We start from the raw sequence: 15291 nt of genomic DNA, 5'->3' as shown, positions 1-15291 counted from the left end.
TTACAGGTTCTCCTTGTGAACTATAAATATTATTTCAGTATTAAGAGTACATGCTTGTTTATCTGAAGAACATATAAATGCTTAAAAGATAGCCAGTATGAAATGTATGCATCAAGGAAAGTAGAACTCTAAACTTTTTTTAATAACTAAACTTTTAAGAATTTGATTCTCCCAATATTGAATTAAGGATAAAATTCAGTTCAGTTCAGTCACTCAGTCGTGTCCGACTCTTTGCGACCCCTTGAATCGCAGCACACCAGGCCTCCCTGTCCATCACCAACTCCCGGAGTTCACCCAAACTCACATCCATCGAGTTGGTGATGCCATTCAGCCATCTCATCCTCTGTCATCCCCTTCTCCTTCTGCCCCCAATCCCTCCCAGCATCAGGGTCTTTTCCAATGAGTCAACTCTTCACATCAGGTGGCCAAAGTATTGGAGTTCCAGCCTCGGCATCAGTCCTTCCAATGAACACCCAGGACTGGTCTCCTTTAGGATGGACTGGTTGGACCTCCTTGCAGTCCAAGGGACTCGCAAGAGTCTTCTCCAACACCACAGTTCAAAAGCATAAATTCTTCCGCGCTCAGCTTTCCTCACAGTCCATCTCTCACATCCATACATGACTACTGGAAAAACCATAGCCTTGACCAGACAACATTTGTTGGCAAAGTAATGTCTCTGCTTTTGAATATGCTATCTAGGTTGGTTATAACTTTCCTTCCAAGGAGTAAGCATCTTTTAATTTCACGGCTGTAATCACCATCTGCAGTGATTTTGGAGCCCAAAAAAATAAAGTCTGACACTTTCCACTGTTTCCCTATGTATTTCCCATGAAATGATGGGACCAGATGCCATGATCTTCGTTTTCTGAATGTTGAGCTTTAAGCCAACTTTTTCACTCTCCTCTTTCACTTTCATCAAGAGGCTCTTTAGTTCTTCACTTTCTGCCATAAAGGTGGTGTCATCTGCACATCTGAGGTTACTGATATTTCTCCCAGCAATCTTGACTCCAGCTTGTGCTTCTTCCAGCCCAGTGTTTCTCATGATGTACTCTGTATAGAAGTTAAATAAGCAGGGTGACAATATACAGCCTTGACGTACTCCTTTTCCTATCTGGAACCAGTCTGTTGTTCCATGTCCAGTTCTAACTGTTGCTTCCTGACCTGCATATAGGTTTCTCAAGAGGCAGGTCAGGTGGTCTGGTATTCCCATCTCTTTCAGAATTTTCCACAGTTTATTGTGATCCACACAGTCAAAGGCTTTGGCATAATCAATAAAGCAGAAATAGATGTTTTTCTGGAACTCTCTTTGCTTTTTCCATGATCCAGCGGATGTTGGCAATTTGATCTCTGGTTCCTCTGCTTGGAGAATTTTGAGCATTACTTTACTAGCATGTGAGATGAGTGCAATTGTGCAGTAGTTTGAGCATTCTTTGGCATTGCCTTTCTTTGAGATTGGAATGAAAACTGACCTTTTCCAGTCCTGTGGCCACTGCTGAGTTTTCCAAATTTGCTGGCATATTGAGTGCAGCACTTTCACAGCATCAGCTTTTAGGATTTGAAATACCTGAACTGGAATTCCATCACCTCCATTAGCTTTGTTCGTAGTGATGCTTTCTAAGGCCCACCTGACTTCACATTCCAGGATGTCTGGCTCTAGGTGAGTGATCACACCATCGTGATTATCTGGGTTGTGAAGATCTTTTTTGTACAGTTCTTCTGTGTATTCTTGCCACCTCCTCTTAATGTCTTCTGCTTCTGTTAGGTCCATACCATCTCTGTCCTTTATCAAGCCCATCTTTGCATGAAATGTTCCCTTTTTTTGAAAAGGATAAAGTAGGTCTTCATAAATGTTCCTTATCCAACTGAGTTGTTTCCCCAAAGTATATTTTTCTGAAGTTTTGCTTCTTTTTTTTTTCCTTCAAATTATGAATGAGTGGGACTTCCCTAGTGGGTTAACAAACCACCTTGCAAATGCAGGTGACATGGGTTTGATCCCTGGTCGGGGAACTAAGATCCCACATGCCACAGGGCAACTGAGCCCACACAACACAACTACTGAGCCCGTGTGACACAACTAGAGAGCCCACGTGACACAACTGGAGAGTCCATGGCCAGCAACAAAAGATTCTGCATGATGCAACAAACATCCCAAGAGTCTCAAGTTTAAGACCTGAGGCAGCCAAATAAATTAATAAATACTTTTTAAAAAATTATGAATGGGTCTCGAATTTTATCAAATGCATTTTCTTCATCAACTGATATGATCATGTGATTTTTGTTCTTCAGAATGTTAATATGGTAGATTATATTAATACTAAAAAATTTTTTTTCTTTTCAAAGGGAGTGAAGAAGAGAATGAAAAAGCTGGCTGAAAAAAATGAAGATCATGGCATCCAGTCCCAGTCCCAATTCATGGCAAATAGATGGGAAAACAATGGAAATCATGACAGACTATTTTCTTGGGCTTCAAAATCTCTGTGGATGGTGACTGCAGCCAGGATATTAAAAACGTTTGCTCACTGGAAGAAAAGCAATGACACACCTAGACAGTATATTAAAAAGCAGAGACATTACTTTGCCTACAAATGTCTGTATAGTTAAAGCTAAGGTTTTTCCAGTAGTCATGAACAGATGTGAGAGCTGGACAATGAAAAAGGCTGAGTCCTGACGAACTGATGCCTTCGAACTGTGGTACTGGAGAAGACTCTTTGAGAGTCCCTTGGACAGCAAGGAGATCAAACCAGTCACTCCTAAAGGAAACCAACCCTGAATATTCATTGGAAGGACTGATGCTGAAGCTGAAGCTCCAATACTTTGGCCACCTGATGCAAAGAGTCGATTCATTAGAAAAGACCCTGATGCTGAGAAAGACTGAAGGCAAGAGAAGGGGATGACAGGATGAGATGACTGGACGGCATCACAGACTCATGGACATGAGTTTGCACAAACCCCAGGAGATGGTGAAGGACAGGGAAGCCTGGCATGCTGCACTCCACAGGGTCGCAAAGAGTCAGACACAACCGAGCAACTGAAGAACAGCAACCTCAAATGAATAAATCTCTGGATGGTTATTTAGAATGGGATAAATATAACAGACATTTACATTATTAAACAAGATTTGATATTACTATACTACCTAACTGGGGGATTTCCCTATAGATGGTAAAGAATCTGCCTGCAATGCAGGAGACCCTGGTTTGATCCCTGGGTCAGGAAGATCCTCTGGAGAAGGAAATGACAACCCACTCCAGTATTCTTGACTGGAGAATCCATGGACAGAGGAGCCTGGTTGGCTACAGTCCACGGGGTCACAAAGAGTCAGACACGACTGAGTGACTGACACTATTTAATGTTAGTTGATTTTCAAATAGTGAAGCAGGCCTGCTGCATCCATGCAATGAGCCATACACAGTTATGACATTAAAAAAATTTTTTTTATCTAATGTTTAATTCTATTTGCTTACATTTTGCTAAGGATTTTTGTACCTACACTGATATGGGAATACTGACCTATAGTTTTCTTCTTTGTACCTTCTTTTTTTGGTATCAAGACAATAGGACTATTTAAACTATCTATTTCATACTGGGTGAAATGTGGTGGTTTGCATTTTTCAAGAAACTGGTCCATACGTCAAAGTTGTCAAATTTAGGTGTGCAGAGCTGTTCATAATATTTATTATCTTGTTCACATATTCGGGGTCTATGATAATACTATTATGTTTTATTCCTGATACTGACACTTTGCTTCTTCTTTAATTTCTCTCAGTGTGGCTAGAAGTTTGTTTAGTAATCTTTTTGAAGAACCAGCTCTTTCTTTCACTGATTTCCTTTACTGTCCCTCTGTTTTCAATTACCCTGATTTCTGTTTTTATTTCCTTCCTTTAGTAAGGAAATAGATTTTTCTCTTTCTTCGGTTCTTGAGGAGGGAGCCTTTTTTCTTCCTCTCCTAGGAATCCAATGACACAAGTGTTAAATCTTTTTTATAGTCCCACAGTTTCCTGAAACTCTGTGGATTATTTTCATCATTATGTTTTCTTTCTGTTGTCCAGACTAGGTAATTTCTTTTCCTCTGCCAGTTTATTGACTCCTCTGTTCTCTTCTGTTGATTTTACCCACTACATTACTGTATCAATTGTATTTCAGTTCTAAAACTGCCATTTGCTTCTTCTTGGTTAGATTTAATAAAATTAATACTTTTTACTGCTTTACCAATGATATTGAGAGAAACTGGTGTTTTTTTAAACTGCAACTGCATGGCAGTGAATATAATGACTTACTGATACAGTACAGTGTCATTGTTTTCATTCATGCTAAGGTATCAGCAGTTTTACCAGTCACTGCTTTTGCACCATCAGTGCAAATGTAAACAGAGTGAATAAAACAAATATTATTTCTGTGTTATAATGAAAACAGCTTTTGCTCGTGGACCCCCTGAAAGGGTCTTGGAGATTTCCCAGTTATCATGAACCACTCTAAAAAACTGATGATCCAAAGATCTTATTTAAATTTTGCCAATTGAGAAAAGCAGCATTTGAAGAGAGATTCACCAGTGAAAAAGAAAATCTAACATAGCAACAAAGCCAGTAGACGATGCATCTGTTCTACTTTTTCTAATATTCTATTATGGTTCCACAATAATAGTCTATATTATTCTACAATACATAAATGTGTCCCAATAGCATTCTTTATGGGGAAAAAAAAAATCTTGGATCATGTATTGTGGTTAATAGTCATGTCGCTCTTAATTAAGAGTACTTTAACTGGAACAATTCTTCAGTCTGTTTATGTATTTCGTAACTTTGATATTTATAAAGAATACTCGCCAGTTATTCTGTAGACTCTCCTTCAAAGAGTTTACCTAATGCTTCCTCATGATTTGATTTGAGTAAAATACCAAAGAGGTGGTAACATGTTCGTGCCAGATAGTGGGGAAAAGATAATGTTGGTTTTTCTCATTACTGATAACTCTGATCACTTAGGGGCTTTCCTGATAGCTCAGTTGATGAAGAAATGCCTGCAATGCAAGAAACCCCAGTTTGATTCCTGGGTCAGGAAGATCCTCCAGAGAAGGGATAGGCCACCCACTCCAGTATTCTGGCCTGGAGAATTCCATGGACTGTATAGTCCATGGGGTAGCAAAGAGTCGGACATGACTGAGCGACTTTCACTTTGATTGATCACTTTGACAGATTTCTCCTTCATAAAGTTACATTTTTCCCTTTGCACTTAATAAGCATCTTGTGGGAAGATATTTTTTGGTCTATGTAAATATCCAAGTTACTCCTCAATTTTTCATCCACTCATTTTAACATCAACTGATGATTCTAGTCTGAGTCAATTATATCATGATGGCTGCTGAGTTAGCCAGCCTCCAAGCTGATTTCCACCTCCTGATATTCCCTTGCCTTGTGTGACTTATATAATCCCCTTGCCTTGCGTGACTTGCCTTTAACCAACCAAGTATGACAATATTAAGGGGATACCACTTTTGTGATTAGGTTACAAAAGACTGTGACTTCCACCTTGCCAACAAGTCTCCTTCTATAACCTCATTTTGCACGCTTTAATGAAGCTCACATAGCAAGGAGACCTCTAGTCAACAGCCCACAAAGAACTAAATGTTGCCAACAACACTGTGGAAGTCAGATTCTTCCCCAATCAAGCATTCAGATGAGACCACAACCCACAGACTAACACCTTCATGTCAGTCTTTGCAGTTTCCATCAAGTAGAAAACACAGCTAAATCCAGAGAAACTGTAAAATAATATGTTATTTTAGGCTACTATACTGTTGGGTAATTTGTTCTGAAGTAATAGGTAACTGACACAATTGCCATATGGTATTTTTCTAATTTCATCAATCCTTCAACATTTCTTACTTGGCTTCCTCCTGTAGGAAAGATTTCTTTTTCCTCAATGTCCACATGTACTTACATATTTCAGCATGGACTTAATGGGTTTATTTCAATGGGTTATAATCTTCTGTCATCATATCTAACGCGATGTTTAAATTGTCCCACATGTGACCTGTGGGAACCTTCCCCTGTAGGCTAGATCCTGTGTTCTTTTAATACATTCCCATCATTTTATGAGCCTTCCTTACCTTCGGGCACAAGACGCTGCAAGCATACACTGCACTTTGCCTGCCCCAGTCCTGAAATCAGCTCTCCAAGGAGCCCAAGATCCTTTTAGTGGAGAATGGTTAATGGTAACACTTCATGAAGAAAAGTTCTTAATTTTAAAGCAGCCTAGCTTATTCATCTCATTTTACACTATGACTAATTCATAACACACTCGATTACTTTTTCACTGAGCTGTCTGAATCTAAGTATAACTTTGCTATATGAATTTGTAACTGTTTATATTGCTTTATTAACATTCTGAAGTATTTTTCCGCACATAAAGAGCCTCCTATTTATACCCTTTAACAGACCCATGAGCGAGGAGAGGGAAAAACGCCCATCCGTGTGCAATACAATATGCGAGGCATGATCAAAGCATAAACACTGCAGGTTCTCAAGTCCCCTAAACACACAGTTTGAAACTGCAGGGGGGCTATGGACATGAAGGTAGATATATCCACCAAGTACAGAACCTGCACTCAGAGGAAAGATCATAACTAGACATATGATCTTGGACATTATCAGCATACAGATAGTAACCTTCACCACTCAAAGGGGAGTTCATTAAAAAAGGAAAACAAAATAAAAAATAGCAAAATATTAACACTTAAATAATTAGATGAGAAATTCACTAAGAACAGAAATTATTAAAAACAGGGAAAGAGTCGGTAGAATATGGTCCTATTCAAATAATTTAATATTCCATCATGGCTTTATCATAATCTATATTATTCCATGATGTTTTCTTAGACCATAACAGAACATATATAGTATTTTCACTCTATTATGGATCATATTTTAATACGGTTCTAAAAATTGTACAAGGAAAAATTTCAAGTAAGAGGGAGTTAAGAGTCACAAAGGGGACAAATAACAATTATTTCCATGGCAGGGGTAAGTTCAGACTTCAAAACTTGTACTATTAAAAATAAGATATAACTTTAATTTGATCAATAAGTTTTAAGTTATGCAGACTGCTACACAAAGAGTAATTACGAACACTACCCCTAAAAAACTCTCACTAAAATTATCTTAATGGGTGGCATTTTCATCTGCTTTTATTCTAACAATAAAATTAAGATTTTTCTTCAAATTAAGACAATATATATAAAAGTTCTAAAATCCTTCAGATACTTTAAATGTACCCATCTAAATTTCAGTAATTACTTTATTTCAAACTAAACACGCAATAGGGATTGACATGTACACACTGCTATATTTAAAATAAAATGCCTTTCCATGGGGAAAAGAAAAGACTGCAGTACAATAAATGTTGTTACTTTGTCAAGTTCTAATGGACTTTTTTTAAGGCAAAAACTGATGGATCTAGAACATAATCTTTAAGTTAGTTTTGTGAATATAAACAGGGACGGAAAAAGAATAGTTAACTTTGTGGAATACAAAAAAATAAGAAGAAATACTATGTGCTGTGTACTCCATTAGCAACTTCACGTACCTTATCTCATTTATCTTCCAAACAAACTTCTGGGTAGATGAAGTGTCAAGGTTAACCAGTTTGCACAAGGTCACACAGCTGGTGGTAGTGGAGATCAAATTCGAACCCAATCTAATATAATTTCTATAGTATTCTTACCAATATATCATAAAGCCACACCCTTTCTGCATTATACAAGAGAAAGAAGCCAGGAAACCATTTTCATCACATCTTAGAACACTTAAGTTCAAAGAGGCTTGTCGCTAACAACTCATACTAACAAAGCAATTTAAAATATGTTGCTCCTATATCTAACACAATGGCAACAATCGCAGAAACAGGACAATGAGAGGGTGTGATATAGGTGGAGACAGCTGAGAGGAGGAGTAAAGGAATGGAAAGCATAAAATAAATGCAAATCGTCCAACAAATTCTTGCAGGGAACAGTACTAATTTGGTACTATATTTTACTTTAAAAAATACACAATCCCAAAACAAAACAGAAAATTCTAAAGTCACAGCATGTTCAATAATTATAATTGAGAAAATAATCTCTAAACAGAGGAAATAAAGTCCCAGTGGTGGAAGAGTTACGGACTATGATAAGAGACCACAGGATACAGTGGCTACAAGATATAGCTCTAGTAGACAGAATGTATGGTGATTATGGAGAAGGCCAAGGAACGCTAAAGCAAGGGTGAAAATGGAGAAAACACAACAGTGGAACCTAGAGAGGCAATAGGACACAGGTACTTAAATTCTGAATGAAAAGTGTTTTATCCAGAAAAATGTTAGATGACAACAATGAGAAGAAATAAAGGAAGGTTCAGTCAGATAGAAGGAAATGATTTTGCAGGAGAAATCAGAAGTAATAATCTGTAAAGCAGCCAGATCAAGTCTACTACCTCAGGTATTTTTTTAAATTCAGATACAATTTACACACAACATTGGATTAGTTTCAGATGTATAACACAATGATTCAATATTTGTATATACTGCAAAATAATTACAATAAGTCAACATTCAACACCTTAAATAGTTAACAATTCTTTTTCTTATAATGGGAACTTACTTATTTTTAATTGAAGGATAATTATTCTACAATATTGTGTTGGTTTCTGCCATACATCCACATGGATCACCATAGGAATACATATGTCCCCTACCTCTTCAACCTCCCTCCCACCTCCCTGTAAGTTTTCATAGAGCACTGGTTTGAGCTAAGTCATGTAGCAAATTCCCACTGGCTATCTATTTTATATATGGTGCATGTTGCCATGCTACTATCTCCATTCATTCCACTCCTTCCTCACCTCTCCAAGTCCCACTTTGTTTTCTATGTTTGCATCTCCACTGCTCCCCAGCAAATAGGCTCATCAGTACCATCTTTCTAGATGCCATATACATATGTTAATATATATTTTGCTCTTTCTGACTTACTTCACTCTGTAAAATAGGCTCTAGGTTCCTCTACCTCATTAAAACTGACTCAAATTGTTCCTTTTTATGACTGAGAAATATTCCATTGTATATATGTACCACAGCTTCTTTGTCCATTCATCTTTCAATGGATATCTAAGTTGCTTCCATGTCCTAGCTACTGTAAATAGTGCTGCAATGAAAACTGGAGTACATGTGTCTTTTTCAATTATGGTTTCCTTCAGGGTATAGGGTTTCCTTGGTAGCTCAGATGGTAAAGCATCTGCCTGCAATGAGGAGACCTTGGTTGGGAAGATACCCTGGAGAAGAAAATGGCAACCTATTCCTGTACTCTTGCCTGGAAAATCCCATGGACAGAGGAACCTCGTAGGCTACAGTCCATGGGGTTGCAAAAAGTCGGACATAACTGAGCAACTTCACTTTCACTTTTCTTTCTTTCAGGGTATATGCCTAGTAGTGGGATTGCTGGGTCATATGAGATTTACTCCTACTTTTTTAAGGAATCTCTCTCCACACTGTCTTCCATAGCGACTGTTACCAATTTACATTTCCACCAACAGTGCACAAGGGCTCTCTTTTCTCCACACACCCTCCCCAGCATCTATTGCTTGTGGATTTTTTGATGTGTGTGAGGGGATATCTCATTGTAGTTGTGATTTGCATTTCTCTAATAGTGAGTGATGTTGAGCATCTTCCCATGTGTGTATTAGTCATCCGTATCTTTGGAGAGATGTTTGTATAGGTCTTCTGTCCATTTTCTGATTCGGTTGTTTGTTTTTCTGGTATTGAGTTGCATGAGCTGCTTGTGAATTTTGGATATTAATCCTTCGACAGTCATTCTATTTGCTATTATTTTTTCCCATTCTGAGCATTGTCTTTTCACCTCGTTTATAGTTTCCTTTGCTGTGCAAAAGCTTAATTAGGTCCCACTTGTTTATTTTGGTCATTATTTCCATTACTCTAAGAGGTGGGTCAAAGAGGATCTTGCTGTGATTCATGTCATGCAGTGTTCTGCCTATGTTTTCCTCCAAGAATTTTATAGTTTCTGGTCTTATATTTAGGTCTTTAATCCATTTTATCTTTGTGTATGGTGTTAAGGAGTGTTCTGATTTCATTCTTTTACATGTAGCTGTCCAGTTTTCCCAGAACCACTTACTGAAGAGACTATCTTTTCCCCATTGTATATTCTTGCCACTTTTGTCAAACAGAAGGTACCCATGGGTGTATGGGTTTAGCTCTGGGCTTTCTATCTTGTTCCATTGGTTTATATTTCTGTTTTTGTGCCACTACCATACTGTCTTGATGACATTTTAGTATAGTCTGAAGTCAGGAAAATTGATTACTCCAGTTCCATTCTTCTTTCTCAAGACTGCTTTGACTATTCAGGGTCTTTTGAATTTCCATAAGAACTGTGAATTTTTTGTTCTAGGTCTGTGAAAAATGCCATAATGGGAATTTCTAAGAGCTACTCTAACAACTTTCAAATACACAACACAGTATTAACTACAGTCACCACGCTGTACATTTCCATGACTAATTTCTTTTATAACTGGAAGTTTATAGCTTTTGACACCTTTACCCATTTCCCCCACCTACCATCCCTTGCCTCTGACAAACACTAACTGTTAATCTGTTATGTGTAAGCTTGGCTTTGGGGTTTTGTTTCTGTTTCTAGGCTTCTACATGTAAGTGAGATCATAGGGAATTTGTTTTGCTCTGACTTATTTCAATTAGCAAAATGCCCTCAAAGTCTGCCCATACTGCTGCAAATGGCAAGACATTCTTCTTTTTTATGGCTAATATTACATCATATATGCAAATATATATACCACAATTTCTCTTAACCATCCATCCATCCATGGACACTTAGGCTGCTGCATGACTTAACTACTGTAAATGCTGCAATGGATGGGGATGTATGTATCTTTCTGAGAAAGCTTTTTTCATTTCTTTTGAATAAATAACCCAAAGTGGGATTGCTGGATCATATAGTTAGTTTTATTTTTAATTTTTTAAGGAACCGCCATACTTTTTTCCAAAGTGGCTATACCAATTTACATTCCTCCAAACAGTGCACAAGGATTCCTTTTTCTCTGTATCTCTGTCAACATCTGTTGTCTCGTTTATGTTTATATATATGTGTGTATATATATACATACATATACACATATATTAGTCATTCTAACAGGTGTGAGAACCGTATCTCGTCACTTTGATATGTGTTTCCCTGATGATCAGTGATGAACATCTTTCCATGTACCTGCTGGCCATCTGTATGTCTCCTTTGGAGAAATGTTTGTTTAGATTCTCTGTCGAATTTTCAGTCAGACTGTTTTTATTCAATTGAGCTATATGAGTTCTTTATATATTTTGGATATTAACTCAAGATACATAATTTGAAAATATTTTCTTCTGTTTGGTACGTCTCTTTTTCATTTTGCTGATGGTTTCCTTTGCTATGCAGAAGCTTTTTAGCAGTCCCAACTTGTTTATTTTTGTTGCCTTTGCTTCCAGTGTCATATCCAAAAAAATCAAAGCCAAGATGCATGTCAAGGAGCTTATTCCCTGTGTTTTCTTCTAGAAGTGTTATGGTTTCAGGCCTTATGTTCAAGTCTTTAAACAACTGAGTCAATTTTTGTGTATGGTGTAAAACAGTGTTCAGTTTTCCCAGCACCACTGAAGAGTCTATCCTTTCCCCAGTTTTATATTCTTGGCTTTTCTATCATAAATTAACTCACCAAAGATGCATAGGTTTATTTCTGGGCTCATTATTATGTTCCACTGATCTGTGTCTGGCTTTATGCCATCATCACATTGTTTTGATTATTAAAGTTTTGTGAAGGTTTTTTGTTTGGCTGGTTGGACATTTGGGGTTTTTTTGGTCGCACCTTGTGGCATGTAGGATCTCAGTTTCCTGACCAGGAACTGAACCTGTGACCTCTGTGTTGGGAGCACAAAGTCTTAACCACTGGGCAACTGAGGAAGTCCCAAGGATTTCTTTTTAACAATAGCTTTATTGAGATAAAATTAACAAATCACATAATTCAACTAAAGCATATAATTAATTCAGTGGTTTTTAGCACAATGACAGCAGTGTAGACATTACCACAATTAACTTTGGAGCATTTTCATCACCCTAAAAAGAAAGTCTATATCCACTGGTAGTCCTCCCATCTCCCAGCTTCACCCCAGCCATAAACAACCACTAATGTATAACTTTCTGTTTCTACATACTTGCCTATTCTGTATCCAGAATACGTATCAGTAGAATCATAGAATAAGTATTCCTTTGTAATTTTTTTTTTTTCCACTTAGCAGATATTTTCTAGATTCATTCATGGTTAAGAAAAAATTTCTTTTTACTGACAAATAATGCTTTGTTGTATGTATATACCAGATTTTATTTATTTATCCATTCTTCAGTTAATGGACATGCAGATTATTCCCATTTGGGGGGTTACTATAAATAAGGCTGTTACAAACTTTAGTAAATGTTTTTCATTTAATGTCTTATGAGTATATACTTAGGAATGGAATTACCAAGTCTTACAGTTGCTCTCCGGAGAAAGGAATGGCTACCCACTCCAGTATTCTTGCTTGGAGACTTCCATGCACAGAACAGTCTGGTAAGCTACAGTCCATGGAGTCGCAAAGAGTCAGACACAACTGAGCTACTCACATTGACACTCATGTGCGTGTGCGCGCGCGCACACACACACACACACGTAACCCTATGTTAAACACTCTGAAGAACTATTTTCTAGGGCAGGTACAACATTTATAACCCCACCAGCAATGTTATGAGGGTTCCAATTTCTCCACATCTTCAACACACACCTGGTCTTTTTTATTATAGCCATGCTAGTGGGGTGTTAAGTGGTATCTCTCTGTGGTTTTGATTTGCATTGCCCTAATTAAAAGACGCTTACTCCGTGGAAGAAAAGTTATGACCAACCTAGACAGCATATTGAAAAGCAGAGACATTACTTTGCCAACAAAGGTCCGTCTAGTCAAGGCTATGGTTTTTCCAGGGGTCATGTATGGATGTGAGAGTTTGACTGTGAAGAAAGCTGAGCGCTGAATAATTGATGCTTTTGAACTGTGGTGTTGGAGAAGACTCTTGAGAGTCCCTTGGACTGCAAGGAGATCCAACCAGTCCATTCTGAAGGAGATCAGCCCTGGGATTTCTTTGGAAGGAATGATGCTAAAGCTGAAACTCCAGTACTTTGGCCACCTCATGCGAAGAGTTGACTCATTGGAAAAGACTCTGATGCTAGGAGGGATTGAGGGCAGGAGGAGAAGGGGACGACAGAGGGTGAAATGGCTGGATGGCATCACTGACTCGATGGACGTGAGTCTGAGTGAACTCTGGGAGTTGGTGATGGACAGGGAGGCCTGGCGTGCTGTGATTCATGGGGTTGCAAAGAGTCGGACATGACTGAGCAACTGAACTGAACTGAATGACTAATGATGTTGCACATCTTTTCATGTGCTTATGGGACATCTGTTTATATTCTCTGGAAAAATTTCAATTCAGATCCTTTGCCCATTTTTTAGTTAGGCTGTTTTTTTATTGTTTAGTTACAAGAACTTGTTATAAATTCTAGGTAGAAATATGGGGTCTATGGTTTTGGTTATGGAAAACTAGGTACAGAAAATATTTATGTTAAGAGGCTGACAATACTGGGTGACAGTTATATATCGGTGAGGGAAAAGATACAGTATACTATCAGAAGCCAGGTATAATTCTCACTACCAAAATTCCCATCAAAAATCTGTGACTTCTGTTCAGAGTAGCAAATAAAATATTGATGAGGTTGTTTTTAAGACTATAAGGCCTATCCCCTGGTCATGTAAAGTAATCTAGCCAGCTAGTAAAAACTCAGCTGCCTGAGTAAGGAATCTGGTCTTTTTCTGGTATGTAAGAAACATGAAAAACACAAGGAGACCTAAGAAAGAACCCTGCTGTGAAACGTGCAAGTTTTTCCTCCCTAATAGAAAGACACTTGAAGTGTTACCTGCTCTTCTTCAGTCAGATAGCAGTATCTAAAATTATGACAGCCCTCTCCTGACATGCAGAGCTTTAAAGTACACTGGACCTATGTCTCTGGTGAAACTGATGAAGACTGTTGAACTACTCTGTAACTCTGACTCTGGGCTTCTTATTCTGTGAAATAAAACATTCCTTATTAGTTGGGAGGGTCTTGTTACTTGTATTTCAAAACATTCTGATACATTTTCTACTTTGTCCATAAGCAAATTAACTGGACAGAGCTATTACAAAAATAAGGATGAAGTAATTATGAAATCTCTGGTTCCTCTGCCTTTTCTAAAACCAGCTTGAACATCTGGAAGTTCACAGTTCACATATTGCTGAAGCCTGGCTTGGAGACTTTTGAGCATTACTTTAACTAGTGTGTGAGATGAATGCAACTGTGTGGTAGTTTGAGCATTCTTTGGCATTGCCTTTCTTTGGGATTGGAATGAAAACTGACCTTTTCCAGTCCGGTGGCAACTGCTAATTTCCTAGTTTGCTGGCATATTGAGTGCAACACTTACACAGCATCATCTTCCAAGATTTGAGATAGCTCAACTGGAATTCCATCACCTCCACTAGCTTTGTTCGTAGTGATGCTTTCTAAGGCCCACCTGACTTCACATTCCAGGATGTCTGGCTCTAGGTGAGTGATCACACCATCGTGATTATCTGCGTCGTGAAGATCTTTTTTGCATAGTTCTTCTGTGTATTCTTGTCACCTCTTCTTAATATCTTCTGCTTCTGTTGGGTCCCTACCATCTCTGTCCTTTATTGAGCCCATCTTTGCATGAAATGTTCCCTTGGTATCTCTGATATTCTTGATGAGATCTCTAGTATTTCCCATTCTGTTTTTTTCCTCTATTTCTTTGCATGGATCATTGAAAAAGCAAGAGAGTTCCAGAAAAACATCTATTTCTGCTTTATTAATTATGCCAAAGCCTTTGTGTGGATCACAATAAACTGTGGAAAATTCTGAAAGAGATGGAATACCAGACCACCTGACCTGCCTCTTGAGAAACCTATATGCAGGTCAGGAAGCAACAGTTAGAACTGGACATGGAACAACAGACTGGTTCCAAATAGGAAAAGGAGTACATCAAGGCTATACATTGTCACCCTGCTTATTTAACTTCTATGCAGAGTACATCATGAGAAATGCTGGGCTGGAGGAAGCACAAGCTGGAATCAAGATTGCCAGGAGAAATATCAATAACCTCAGATATGCAGATGACACCACCCTTATGGCAGAAAGTGAA

At 38.1% G+C, this 15291-nt stretch overlaps 1 protein-coding gene across 1 annotated transcript in view; it reads right to left on the bottom strand.

Annotated features, from left to right (window-relative positions):
- Positions 1-15291, bottom strand: part of PPP3R1 (protein phosphatase 3 regulatory subunit B, alpha) — a 63918-nt gene that overhangs the window by 32868 nt on the left and 15759 nt on the right. The gene's annotated exons all lie outside the window — the stretch shown is intronic.

Source organism: Bos grunniens, chromosome 11 (assembly GCF_055505025.1).
Source record: "Bos grunniens cultivar Pamir isolate PY7600 chromosome 11, Bosgru_T2T1.0, whole genome shotgun sequence".
Taxonomy (NCBI): Eukaryota; Metazoa; Chordata; class Mammalia; order Artiodactyla; family Bovidae; genus Bos; species Bos grunniens.
This window is presented reverse-complemented; position numbering and strand designations above follow the sequence as displayed.